General features: G+C 51.0%; 15 pseudogenes; all 15 read right to left on the bottom strand.

Moving 5' to 3' along the window:
* Window positions 1-421: 421 nt before the first annotated feature.
* Window positions 422-541, bottom strand: LOC130346431 (5S ribosomal RNA; annotated as a pseudogene).
* Window positions 542-1027: 486 nt separating this feature from the next.
* LOC130328027 (5S ribosomal RNA) lies at window positions 1028-1147 on the bottom strand (annotated as a pseudogene).
* Window positions 1148-1431: 284 nt separating this feature from the next.
* LOC130317054 (5S ribosomal RNA) lies at window positions 1432-1551 on the bottom strand (annotated as a pseudogene).
* Window positions 1552-1824: 273 nt separating this feature from the next.
* LOC130333269 (5S ribosomal RNA) lies at window positions 1825-1944 on the bottom strand (annotated as a pseudogene).
* Window positions 1945-3207: 1263 nt separating this feature from the next.
* On the bottom strand, window positions 3208-3327 carry LOC130317065 (5S ribosomal RNA; annotated as a pseudogene).
* Window positions 3328-3611: 284 nt separating this feature from the next.
* LOC130350261 (5S ribosomal RNA) lies at window positions 3612-3731 on the bottom strand (annotated as a pseudogene).
* A 690-nt stretch (window positions 3732-4421) lies between these two features.
* On the bottom strand, window positions 4422-4541 carry LOC130353082 (5S ribosomal RNA; annotated as a pseudogene).
* Window positions 4542-7377: 2836 nt separating this feature from the next.
* Window positions 7378-7497, bottom strand: LOC130353051 (5S ribosomal RNA; annotated as a pseudogene).
* A 272-nt stretch (window positions 7498-7769) lies between these two features.
* On the bottom strand, window positions 7770-7889 carry LOC130315149 (5S ribosomal RNA; annotated as a pseudogene).
* Window positions 7890-10049: 2160 nt separating this feature from the next.
* Window positions 10050-10169, bottom strand: LOC130317221 (5S ribosomal RNA; annotated as a pseudogene).
* An 82-nt stretch (window positions 10170-10251) lies between these two features.
* On the bottom strand, window positions 10252-10371 carry LOC130334804 (5S ribosomal RNA; annotated as a pseudogene).
* Window positions 10372-10453: 82 nt separating this feature from the next.
* Window positions 10454-10573, bottom strand: LOC130350272 (5S ribosomal RNA; annotated as a pseudogene).
* Window positions 10574-12057: 1484 nt separating this feature from the next.
* LOC130352400 (5S ribosomal RNA) lies at window positions 12058-12177 on the bottom strand (annotated as a pseudogene).
* Window positions 12178-12461: 284 nt separating this feature from the next.
* LOC130352989 (5S ribosomal RNA) lies at window positions 12462-12581 on the bottom strand (annotated as a pseudogene).
* Window positions 12582-12853: 272 nt separating this feature from the next.
* On the bottom strand, window positions 12854-12973 carry LOC130352365 (5S ribosomal RNA; annotated as a pseudogene).
* Window positions 12974-13764: the final 791 nt, after the last annotated feature.

Below are 13764 nucleotides of genomic sequence, written 5' to 3' on the forward strand. Positions count from 1 at the left end.
GCGGCAACAGAGCAAAATGTCAACGGCAGCCGGGATTCCCAGCCAGTGTCTCATGCCGGTACTTACCGGACCCTAAGATCTGTACCAGTCTGCGATCTGACGAGAGCAGGCGCGTTAAGCTTAGGATGGCCGTAGACAGCTTCACACCTTGTATACTGTGGATTTAAGCATCAATAAATTATTTTCGGAATCGGAGCGGAAGGCAGCAATAGAGCAAAATGTCACCAGCACCCGGGATTCCCAGCCAGTCTCCCATGCCAGTTCTTACCGGGCCCTAAGCTGTGTAGCAGTCTGCGATCGGACAAGTGCAGGCGCGTTCAGCTTAGGATAGCCGTAGACGGCTTCACACCCTGTATACTGTGGATTTAAGCATCAATAAATCCTTTTCGGAATCGGAGCGGAAGGCGGCTACAGAGCAAAATGTCAACAACACCTGGGATTCCCAGCCAGTCTCCCATGCTGGTACTTACCGGGCCCTAAGCTGGGTAGCAGTCTGCGATCTGACGAGAGCAGGCACGTTCAGCTTAGGATGGCCGTTGACAGCTTCGCGCCCTTTATACTGTGCATTTAAGCATCAATAAATAATTTTCCGAATCGGAGCGGAAGGCGGCAACAGAGCAAAATGTCAACTGCACCCGGGATTCCCAGCCAGTCTCCCATGCTGGTACTTACCGGGCCCTAAGCTGGGTAGCAGTCTGCGATCTGACGAGAGCAGGCGCGTGCAGCTTAGGATGGCCGTTGACAGCTTCTCGCCCTTTATACTGTGCATTTAAGCATCAATAAATCCTTTTCGGAATCGGAACGGAAGGCGGCAACAGAGCAAAATGTCAACGGCAGCCGGGATTCCCAGCCAGTGTCCCACGCCGGTACTTACCGGGCCCTAAGATCTGTACCAGTCTGCGATCTGACGAGAACAGGCGCATTTAGCTTAGGATGGCCGTAGACATCTTCACACCCTGTATACTGTGCATTTAAGCATCAATAAATCCTTTTCAGAATCGGAACGGAAGGCGGCAACAGATTAAAATGTCAACTGCACCCGGGATTCCCAGCCAGTCTCCCATGCTGGTACTTACCAGGCCCTAAGCTGGGTAGCAGTCTGCGATCTGATGAGAGCAGGCGCGTTCAGCTTAGGATGGCCGTTGACAGCTTCACATTTTGTATACTGTGCATTTAAGCATCAATAAATCCTTTTCGGAATCGAAACGGAAGGCGGCAACAGAGCAAAATGTCAACGGCAGCCGGGATTCCCAGCCAGTGTCCCATGCCGGTACTTACCGGGCCCTAAGATCTGTACCAGTCTGCGATCTGACGAGAACAGGCGCATTCAGCTTAGGATGGCCGTAGACATCTTCACACCCTGTATACTGTGGATTTAAGCATCAATAAATCCTTTTCGGAATCGGAGCGGAAAGCAGCAATAGAGCAAAATGTCAACGGCACCCGGGATTCCCAGCCAGTCTCCCATGCTGGTACTTACCGGGCCCTAAGCTGGGTAGCAGTCTGCGATCTGACGAGAGCAGGCGCGTTCAGCTTAGGATGGCCATTGACAGCTTCATGCTTTTTATACTGTGCATTTAAGCATCAATAAATTCCTTTTCGGAATCGGAGAGGAAGGCGGCAACAGAGCAAAATGTCAATAGCACCTTGGATTGCCAGCCAGTCTCCCATGCCCTTACTTGCCGGGCAGCAGTCTGCGATCTGACAAGAACAGGCATATTCAGCTTAAGATAGCCGTAGACGGCTTCACATCCTGTATACTGTGGATTTAAGCATCAATAAATCCTTTTCGGAATCGGAGCGGAAGGCGGCTACAGAGCAAAATGTCAACAACACCTGGGATTCCCAGCCAGTCTCCTATGCTGGTACCTACCGGGCCCTAAGCTGGGTAGCAGTCTGCGATCTGACGAGAGCAGGCGCGTTCAGCTTAGGATGGCCGTTGACAGCTTCACGCCCTTTATACTGTGCATTTAAGCATCAATAAATCCTTTTCCGAATCGGAGCGGCAGGCGGCAACAGATTAAAATGTCAACTGCACCCGGGATTCCCAGCCAGTCTCCCATGCTGGTACTTACCAGGCCCTAAGCTGGGTATCAGTCTGCAATCTGACGAGAGCAGGCGCGTTCATCTTAGGATGGCCATTGACAGCTTCATGCTTTTTATACTGTGCATTTAAGCATCAATAAATCCTTTTCGGAATCGGAACGGAAGGCGGCAACAGAGCAAAATGTCAACTGCACCCGGATTCCCAGCCAGTCTCCCATGCCGGTACTTACTGGGCCCTAAGCTGGGTAGAGGTCTGCGATCTGACGAGAGCAGGCGCGTTCAGCTTAGGATGGCCGTTGACATCTTCACGCCTTGTATATTGTGGATTTAAGCATCAATAAATATTTTTATTAATCGGAGAGGAAGGCGGCAACAGAGCAAAATGTCAATGGCACCTTGTATTGCCAGCCAGTCTCCCATGCCGGTAACTGCTGGGCAGCAGTCTGTGATCTGAGGAGAGCAGGCACGTTCAGGCTTAGGATGGCCGTTGACAGCTTCACACCCTGTGTATTGTGGATTTAAGCATCAATAAATCCTTTTCCGAATCGGAGCGGAAGGCGGCAAAAGATTAAAATGTCAACTGCACCCGGGATTCCCAGCCAGTCTCCCATGCTGGTACTTACCAGGCCCTAAGCTGGGTAGAAGTCTGCGATCTGACGAGAGCAGGCGCGTTCAGCTTAGGATGGCCATTGACAGCTTCACACTTTGTATACTGTGGATTTAAGCATCAATAAATAATTTTCGGACTCGTAGCAGAAACAGAGCAAAATGTCAACTCCACCCGGGATTCCCAGCCAGTACTTACCAGGCCCGAAGCTAGGTAGCAGTCTGCGATCTGACGAGAACAGGCGCATTCAGCTTAGGATGGCTGTAGACATCTTCACACCCTGTATACTGTGGATTTAAGCATCAATAAATCCTTTTCGGAATTGGAAACGGAAGGCGGCAACAGAGCAAAATGTCAACGGCAGCCGGGATTCCCAGCCAGTGTCCCATGCCGGTACTTACCGGGCCCTAAGATCTGTACCAGTCTGCGATCTGACAAGAGCAGGCGCGTTAAGCTTAGGATGGCCGTCGACAGCTTCACACCTTGTATACTGTGGATTTAAGCATCAATAAATTATTTTCGGAATCGGAGCGGAAAGCAGCAATAGAGCAAAATGTCAACGGCACCCGGGATTCCCAGCCAGTCTCCCATGCTGGTACTTACCGGGCCCTAAGCTGGGTAGCAGTCTGCGATCTGACGAGAGCAGGCGCGTTCAGCTTAGGATGGCCATTGACAGCTTCATGCTTTTTATACTGTGCATTTAAGCATCAATAAATCCTTTTCGGAATCAGAGAGGAAGGCGGCTACAGAGCAAAATGTCAACAACACCTGGGATCCCCAGCCAGTCTCCCATGCTGGTACTTACCGGGCCCTAAGCTGGGTAGCAGTCTGCAATCTGACGAGAGCAGGCGCGTTCAGCTTAGGATGGCCGTTGACAGCTTCACGCCCTTTATACTGTGCATTTAAGCATCAATAAATCCTTTTCCGAATCGGAGCGGAAGGCAGCAACAGATTAAAATGTCAACTGCACCCGGGATTCCCAGCCAGTCTCCCATGCTGGTACTTACCAGGCCCTAAGCTGGGTAGCAGTCTGCGATCTGACGAGAGCAGGCGCGTTCAGCTTAGGATGGCCGTTGACAGCTTCACACTTTGTATACTGTGCATTTAGGCATCAATAAATCCTTTTCGGAATCGGAACTGAAGGCAGCATAAGAGCAAAATGTCAACGGCAACCGGGATTCCCAGCCAGTCTCCCATGCCAGTACTTACCGGGCCCTAAGCTGGGTAGCAGTCTGCGATGTGACGAGAGCAGGCGCGTCCAGCTTAGGATGGCCATTGACAGCTTCATGATTTTTATACTGCGCATTTAAGCATCAATAAATCCTTTTTCGGAATCGGAGCGGAAGGCGGCAACAGAGCAAAATGTCAACTGCACCCGGGATTCCCAGCCAGTCTCCCATGCCGGTACTTACTGAGCCCTAAGCTGGGTAGCAGTCTGCAATCTGACGAGAGCAGGCGCGTTCAGCTTAGGATGGCCGTTGACAGCTTCTTGCCCTTTATACTGTGCATTTAAGCATCAATAAATCCTTTTCGGAATCGGAAACGGAAGGCGGCAACAGAGCAAAATGTCAACGGCAGCCGGGATTCCGAGCCAGTGTCCCATGCCGGTACTTACCGGGCCCTAAGATCTGTACCAGTCTGCGATCTGACAAGAGCAGGCGCGTTAAGCTTAGGATGGCCGTCGACAGCTTCACACCTTGTATACTGTGGATTTAAGCATCAATAAATTCTTTTCGGAATCGGAGCGGAAAGCAGCAATAGAGCAAAATGTCAACAGCACCCGGGATTCCCAGCCAGTCTCCCATGCTGGTACTTACCGGGCCCTAAGCTGGTTAGCAGTCTGCGATCTGACGAGAACAGGCGCGTTCAGCTTAGGATGGCCATTGACAGCTTCATGCTTTTTATACTGTGCATTTAAGCATCAATAAATCCTTTTCGGAATCGGAGAGGAAGGCGGCAACAGAGCAAAATGTCAATGGCACCTTGGATTGCCAGCCAGTCTCCCATGCCTGTACTTGCCGGGCAGCAGTCTGCGATCTGACAAGAACAGGCACATTCAGCTTAGGATAGCCGTAGACGGCTTCACACCCTGTATACTGTGGATTTAAGCATCAATAAATCCTTTTCGGAATCGGAGCGGAAGGCGGCTACAGAGCAAAATGTCAACAACACCTGGGATTCCCAGCCAGTCTCCCATGCTAGTACTTACCGGGCCCTAAGCTGGGTAGCAGTGTGCGATCTGACGAGAGCAGGCACGTTCAGCTTAGGATGGCCGTTGACAGCTTCACGCCCTTTATACTGTGCATTTAAGCATCAATAAATCCTTTTCCGAATCGAAGCGGAAGGCAGCAACAGATTAAAATGTCAACTGCACCCGGGATTCCCAGCCAGTCTCCCATGCTGGTACTTACCAGGCCCTAAGCTGGGTAGCAGTCTGCGATCTGACGAGAGCAGGCGCGTTCAGCTTCGGATGGCCGTTGACAGCTTCACACTTTGTATACTGTGCATTTAAGCATCAATAAATCCTTTTCGGAATCGGAACTGAAGGCGGCATAAGAGCAAAATGTCAACGGCAACCGGGATTCCCAGCCAGTCTCCCATGCCAGTACTTACCGGGCCCTAAGCTGGGTAGCAGTCTGCGATGTGACGAAAGCAGGCGCGTTCAGCTTAGGATGGCCATTGACAGCTTCATGATTTTTATACTGCGCATTTAAGCATCAATAAATCCTTTTTCGGAATCGGAGCGGAAGGCGGCAACAGAGCAAAATGTCAACTGCACCCGGGATTACCAGCCAGTCTCCCATGCCGGTACTTACTGAGCCCTAAGCTGGGTAGCAGTCTGCAATCTGACGAGAGCAGGCACGTTCAGCTTAGGATGGCCATTGACAGCTTCATGCTTTTTATACTGTGCATTTAAGCATCAATAAATCCTTTTCGGAATCGGAACGGAAGGCGGCAACAGAGCATAATGTCAACTGCACCCGGGATTCCCAGGTGCATTTAAGCATCAATAAATATTTTTATTAATCGGAGAGGAAGGCGGCAACAAAGCAAAATGTCAACGGCACCTTGGATTGCCAGCCAGTCTCCCATGCCGGTAACTGCCGGGCAGCGGTCTGCGATCTGAGGAGAGCAGGCACGTTCAGGCTTAGGATGGCCGTTGACAGCTTCACACCCTGTGTAATGTGGATTTAAGCATCAATAAATCCTTTTCGGAATCGGAACGGAAGGCGGCAACAGAGCAAAATGTCAACGGCAGCCGAGATTCCCAGCCAGTGTCCCATGCCAGTACTTACCAGGCCCTAAGCTGGGTAGCAGTCTGCGATCTGACGAGAGCAGGCACGTGCAGCTTAGGATGGCCATTGACAGCTTCATGATTTTTATACTGTGCATTTAAGCATCAATAAATCCTTTTCGGAATCGGAACCGGAACGGAAGGCGGCAACAGAGCAAAATGTCAACTGCACCCGGGATTCCCAGCCAGTCTCCCATGCCGGTACTTAATGGGCCCTAGGCTGGGTAGCAGTCTGCGATCTGACGAGAGCAGGCGCGTTCAGCTTAGGATGGCCATTGACAGCTTCATGCTTTTTATACTGTGCATTTAAGCATCAATAAATCCTTTTCGGAATCGGAACGGAAGGCGGCAACAGAGCATAATGTCAACTGCACCCGGGATTCCCAGGTGCATTTAAGCATCAATAAATATTTTTATTAATCGGAGAGGAAGGCGGCAACAAAGCAAAATGTCAACGGCACCTTGGATTGCCAGCCAGTCTCCCATGCCGGTAACTGCCGGGCAGCGGTCTGCGATCTGAGGAGAGCAGGCACGTTCAGGCTTAGGATGGCCGTTGACAGCTTCACACCCTGTGTATTGTGGATTTAAGCATCAATAAATCCTTTTCCGAATCGGAGCGGAAGGCGGCAACAGATTAAAATGTCAACTGCACCCGGGATTCCCAGCCAGTCTCCCATGCTGGTACTTACCAGGCCCTAAGCTGGGTAGAAGTCTGCGATCTGACGAGAGCAGGCGCGTTCAGCTTAGGATGGCCGTTGACAGCTTCACACTTTGTATACTGTGGATTTAAGTATCAATAAATAATTTTCGGACTCGTAGCAGAAACAGAGCAAAATGTCAACTCCACCCGGGATTCCCAGCCAGTACTTACCAGGCCCGAAGCTAGGTAGCAGTCTGCGATCTGACGAGAACAGGCGCATTCAGCTTAGGATGGCCGTAGACATCTTCACACCCTGTATACTGTGGATTTAAGCATCAATAAATCCTTTTCGGAATCGGAGCGTAAGGCGGCAACAGAGCAAAATGTCAACGACACCTGGGATTCCCAGCCAGTCTCCCATGCTGGTACTTTCCGAGCCCTAAGCTGGGTAGCAGTCTGCGATCTGACGAGAGCAGGCACGTTCAGCTTAGGATGGCCGTTGACAGCTTCTTGCCCTTTATACTGTGCATTTAAGCATCAATAAATCCTTTTCGGAATTGGAAACGGAAGGCGGCAACAGAGCAAAATGTCAACGGCAGCCGGGATTCCCAGCCAGTGTCCCATGCCGGTACTTACCGGGCCCTAAGATCTGTACCAGTCTGCGATCTGACAAGAGCAGGCGCGTTAAGCTTAGGATGGCCGTCGACAGCTTCACACCTTGTATACTGTGGATTTAAGCATCAATAAATTATTTTCGGTATCGGAGCGGAAAGCAGCAATAGAGCAAAATGTCAACGGCACCCGGGATTCCCAGCCAGTCTCCCATGCTGGTACTTACCGGGCCCTAAGCTGGGTAGCAGTCTGCGATCTGACGAGAGCAGGCGCGTTTAGCTTAGGATGGCCATTGACAGCTTCATGCTTTTTATACTGTGCATTTAAGCATCAATAAATCCTTTTCGGAATCGGAGAGGAAGGCGGCAACAGAGCAAAATGTCAATAGCACCTTGGATTGCCAGCCAGTCTCCCATGCCTGTACTTGCCGGGCAGCAGTCTGCGATCTGACAAGAACAGGCACATTCAGCTTAGGATAGCCGTAGACGGCTTCACACCCTGTATACTGTGGATTTAAGCATCAATAAATCCTTTTCGGAATCGGAGCGGAAGGCGGCTACAGAGCAAAATGTCAACAACACCTGGGATTCCCAGCCAGTCTCCCATGCTAGTACTTACCGGGCCCTAAGCTGGGTAGCAGTCTGCGATCTGACGAGAGCAGGCGCGTTCAGCTTAGGATGGCCGTTGACAGCTTCACGCCCTTTATACTGTGCATTTAAGCATCAATAAATCCTTTTCCGAATCGGAGCGGAAGGCAGCAACAGATTAAAATGTCAACTGCACCCGGGATTCCCAGCCAGTCTCCCATGCTGGTACTTACCAGGCCCTAAGCTGGGTAGCAGTCTGCGATCTGACGAGAGCAGGCGCGTTCAGCTTCGGATGGCCGTTGACAGCTTCACACTTTGTATACTGTGCATTTAAGCATCAATAAATCCTTTTCGGAATCGGAACTGAAGGCGGCATAAGAGCAAAATGTCAACGGCAACCGGGATTCCCAGCCAGTCTCCCATGCCAGTACTTACCGGGCCCTAAGCTGGGTAGCAGTCTGCGATGTGACGAGAGCAGGCGCGTTCAGCTTAGGATGGCCATTGACAGCTTCATGATTTTTATACTGCGCATTTAAGCATCAATAAATCCTTTTTCGGAATCGGAGCGGAAGGCGGCAACAGAGCAAAATGTCAACTGCACCCGGGATTCCCAGCCAGTCTCCCATGCCGGTACTTACTGAGCCCTAAGCTGGGTAGCAGTCTGCAATCTGACGAGAGCAGGCACGTTCAGCTTAGGATGGCTGTTGACAGCTTCTCGCCCTTTATACTGTGCATTTAGGCATCAATAAATCCTTTTCGGAATCGGAACGGAAGGCGGCAACAGAGCAAAATGTCAACGGCAGCCGAGATTCCCAGCCAGTGTCCCATGCCAGTACTTACCAGGCCCTAAGCTGGGTAGCAGTCTGCGATCTGACGAGAGCAGGCACGTTCAGCTTAGGATGGCCATTGACAGCTTCATGATTTTTATACTGTGCATTTAAGCATCAATAAATCCTTTTCGGAATCGGAACGGAAGGCGGCAACAGAGCAAAATGTCAACTGCACCCGGGATTCCCAGCCAGTCTCCCATGCCGGTACTTAATGGGCCCTAGGCTGGGTAGCAGTCTGCGATCTGACGAGAGCAGGCGCGTTCAGCTTAGGATGGCCATTGACAGCTTCATGCTTTTTATACTGTGCATTTAAGCATCAATAAATCCTTTTCGGAATCGGAACGGAAGGCGGCAACAGAGCATAATGTCAACTGCACCCGGGATTCCCAGGTGCATTTAAGCATCAATAAATATTTTTATTAATCGGAGAGGAAGGCGGCAACAAAGCAAAATGTCAACGGCACCTTGGATTGCCAGCCAGTCTCCCATGCCGGTAACTGCCGGGCAGCGGTCTGCGATCTGAGGAAAGCAGGCACGTTCAGGCTTAGGATGGCCGTTGACAGCTTCACACCCTGTGTATTGTGGATTTAAGCATCAATAAATCCTTTTCCGAATCGGAGCGGAAGGCGGCAACAGATTAAAATGTCAACTGCACCCGGGATTCCCAGCCAGTCTCCCATGCTGGTACTTACCAGGCCCTAAGCTGGGTAGAAGTCTGCGATCTGACGAGAGCAGGCGCGTTCAGCTTAGGATGGCCGTTGACAGCTTCACACTTTGTATACTGTGGATTTAAGTATCAATAAATAATTTTCGGACTCGTAGCAGAAACAGAGCAAAATGTCAACTCCACCCGGGATTCCCAGCCAGTACTTACCAGGCCCGAAGCTAGGTAGCAGTCTGCGATCTGACGAGAACAGGCGCATTCAGCTTAGGATGGCCGTAGACATCTTCACACCCTGTATACTGTGGATTTAAGCATCAATAAATCCTTTTCGGAATCGGAGCGTAAGGCGGCAACAGAGCAAAATGTCAACGACACCTGGGATTCCCAGCCAGTCTCCCATGCTGGTACTTTCCGAGCCCTAAGCTGGGTAGCAATCTGCGATCTGACGAGAGCAGGCACGTTCAGCTTAGGATGGCCGTTGACAGCTTCTTGCCCTTTATACTGTGCATTTAAGCATCAATAAATCCTTTTCGGAATTGGAAACGGAAGGCGGCAACAGAGCAAAATGTCAACGGCAGCCGGGATTCCCAGCCAGTGTCCCATGCCGGTACTTACCGGGCCCTAAGATCTGTACCAGTCTGCGATCTGACAAGAGCAGGCGCGTTAAGCTTAGGATGGCCGTCGACAGCTTCACACCTTGTATACTGTGGATTTAAGCATCAATAAATTATTTTCGGAATCGGAGCGGAAAGCAGCAATAGAGCAAAATGTCAACGGCACCCGGGATTCCCAGCCAGTCTCCCATGCTGGTACTTACCGGGCCCTAAGCTGGGTAGCAGTCTGCGATCTGACGAGAGCAGGCGCGTTCAGCTTAGGATGGCCATTGACAGCTTCATGCTTTTTATACTGTGCATTTAAGCATCAATAAATCCTTTTCGGAATCGGAGAGGAAGGCGGCTACAGAGCAAAATGTCAACAACACCTGGGATTCCCAGCCAGTCTCCCATGCTGGTACTTACCGGGCCCTAAGCTGGGTAGCTGTCTGCAATCTGACGAGAACAGGCGCATTCAGCTTAGGATGGCCGTTGACAGCTTCACGCCCTTTATACTGTGCATTTAAGCATCAATAAATCCTTTTCCGAATCGGAGCGGAAGGCAGCAACAGATTAAAATGTCAACTGCACCCGGGATTCCCAGCCAGTCTCCCATGCTGGTACTTACCAGGCCCTAAGCTGGGTAGCAGTCTGCGATCTGACGAGAGCAGGCGCGTTCAGCTTAGGATGGCCGTTGACAGCTTTACACTTTGTATACTGTGCATTTAGGCATCAATAAATCCTTTTCGGAATCGGAACTGAAGGCAGCATAAGAGCAAAATGTCAACGGCAACCGGGATTCCCAGCCAGTCTCCCATGCCAGTACTTACCGGGCCCTAAGCTGGGTAGCAGTCTGCGATGTGACGAGAGCAGGCGCGTCCAGCTTAGGATGGCCATTGACAGCTTCATGATTTTTGTACTGCGCATTTAAGCATCAATAAATCCTTTTTCGGAATCGGAGCGGAAGGCGGCAACAGAGCAAAATGTCAACTGCACCCGGGATTCCCAGCCAGTCTCCCATGCCGGTACTTACTGAGCCCTAAGCTGGGTAGCAGTCTGCAATCTGACGAGAGCAGGCGCGTTCAGCTTAGGATGGCCGTTGACAGCTTCTCTCCCTTTATACTGTGCATTTAGGCATCAATAAATCCTTTTCGGAATCGGAACGGAAGGCGGCAGCAGAGCAAAATGTCAACGGCAGCCGGGATTCCCAGCCAGTGTCCCATGCCAGTACTTACCAGGCCCTAAGCTGGGTAGCAGTCTGCGATCTGACGAGAGCAGGCGTGTTCAGCTTAGGATGGCCATTGACAGCTTCATGATTTTTATACTGTGCATTTAAGCATCAATAAATCATTTTCGGAATCGGAACGGAAGGCGGCAACAGAGCAAAATGTCAACTACACCCGGGATTCCCAGCCAGTCTCCCATGCCGGTACTTAATGGGCCCTAGGCTGGGTAGCAGTCTGCGATCTGACGAGAGCAGGCGCGTTCAGCTTAGGATGGCCATTGACAGCTTCATGCTTTTTATACTGTGCATTTAAGCATCAATAAATCCTTTTCGGAATCGGAACGGAAGGCGGCAACAGGGCATAATGTCAACTGCACCCGGGATTCCCAGCCAGTCTCCCATGCCGGTACTTACTGGGCCCTAAGCTGGGTAGCAGTCTGCGATCTGACGAGAGCAGGCGCGTTCAGCTTAGGATGGCCGTTGACATCTTCACGCCTTGTATACTGTGGATTTAAGCATCAATAAATATTTTTATTAATCGGAGAGGAAGGCGGCAACAAAGCAAAATGTCAACGGCACCTTGGATTGCCAGCCAGTCTCCCATGCCGGTAACTGCCGGGCAGCAGTCTGCGATCTGAGGAGAGCAGGCACGTTCAGGCTTAGGATGGCCGTTGACAGCTTCACACCCTGTGTATTGTGGATTTAAGCATCAATAAATCCTTTTCCGAATCGGAGCGGAAGGCGGCAACAGATTAAAGTGTCAACTGCACCCGGGATTCCCAGAAAGTCTCCCATGCTGGTACTTACCAGGCCCTAAGCTGGGTAACAGTCTGCGATCTGACAAGAACAGGCGCATTCAGCTTAGGATGGCCGTAGACATCTTCACACCCTGTATACTGTGGATTTAAGCATCAATAAATCGTAAGCGTAAGGAGCGTAAGGCGGCAACAGAGCAAAAGGTCAACTGCACCTGGGATTCCCAGCCAGTCTCCCATGCTGGTACTTACCGGGCCCTAAGCTGGGTAGCAGTCTGCGATCTGACGAGAGCAGGCACGTTCAGCTTAGGATGGCCGTTGACAGCTTCTCGCCCTTTATACTGTGCATTTAAGCATCAATAAATCCTTTTCGGAATCGGAAACGGAAGGCGGCAACAGAGCAAAATGTCAACGGCAGCCGGGATTCCCAGCCAGTGTCCCATGCCGGTACTTACCGGCCCAAAGATCTGTACCAGTCTGCGATCTGACAAGAGCAGGCGCGTTAAGCTTAGGATGGCCGTCGACAGCTTCACACCTTGTATACTGTGGATTTAAGCATCAATAAATTCTTTTCGGAATCGGAGCGGAAGGCAGCAATAGAGCAAAATGTCAACGGCACCCGGGATTCCCAGCCAGTCTCCCATGCCAGTACTTACCAGGCCCTAAGCTGGGTAGCAGTCTGCGATCTGACGAGAGCAGGCGCGTTCAGCTTAGGACAGCCATTGACAGCTTCATGCTTTTTATACTGTGCATTTAAGCATCAATAAATCCTTTTCGGAATCGGAGAGGAAGGCAGCAACAGAGCAAAATGTCAATAGCACCTTGGATTGCCAGCCAGTCTCCCATGCCCGTACTTGCTGGGCAGCAGTCTGCGATCTGACAACAACAGGCACATTCAGCTTAGGATAGCCGTAGACGGCTTCACACCCTCTATACTGTGGATTTAAGCATCAATAAATCCTTTTCGGAATCGGAGCGGAAGGCGGCTACAGAGCAAAATGTCAACAACACCTGGGATTCCCAGCCAGTCTCCCATGCTGGTACCTACCGGGCCCTAAGCTGGGTAGCAGTCTGCGATCTGACGAGAGCAGGCGCGTTCAGCTTAGGATGGCCGTTGACAGCTTCACGCCCTTTATACTGTGGATTTAAGCATCAATAAATCCTTTTCGGAATCGGAGCGGAAGGCGGCAACAGATTAAAATGTCAACTGCACCCGGAATTCCCAGCCAGTCTCCCATGCTGGTACTTACCAGGCCCTAAGCTGGGTATCAGTCTGCGATCTGACGAGAGCAGGCGCATTCAGCTTAGGATGGCCGTTGACAGGTTCACACTTTGTATACTGTGCATTTAAGCATCAATAAATCCTTTTCGGAATCGGAACGGAAGGCGGCAACAGAGCAAAATGTCAACGGCAGCCGGGATTCCCAGCCAGTGTCCCATGCCGGTACTTACCGGGCCCTAAGATCTGTACCAGTCTGCGATCTGACGAGAGCAGGCGCGTTAAGCTTAGGATGGCCGTTGACAGCTTCACACCTTGTATACTGTGGATTTAAGCATCAATAAATTCTTTTCGGAATCGGAGCGGAAGGCAGCAATAGAGCAAAATGTCAATGGCAACCGGTATTCCCAGCCAGTCTCCCATGCCAGTGCTTACCGGGCCCTAAGCTGGGTAGCAGTCTGCAATCTGACGAGAGCAGGTGCGTTCAGCTTAGGATGGCCATTGACAGCTTCATTCTTTTTATACTGTGCATTTAAGCATCAATAAATCCTTTTCGGAATCGGAACGGAAGGCGGCAACAGAGCAAAATGTCAACTGCACCCAGATTCCCAGCCAGTCTCCCATGCCGGTACTTACTGGGCCCTAAGCTGGGTAGCGGTCTGCGATCTGACGAGAGCAGGCGCGTTCAGCT

This window comes from Hyla sarda, chromosome 1, assembly GCF_029499605.1.
Source record: "Hyla sarda isolate aHylSar1 chromosome 1, aHylSar1.hap1, whole genome shotgun sequence".
Classification (NCBI taxonomy): Eukaryota; Metazoa; Chordata; class Amphibia; order Anura; family Hylidae; genus Hyla; species Hyla sarda.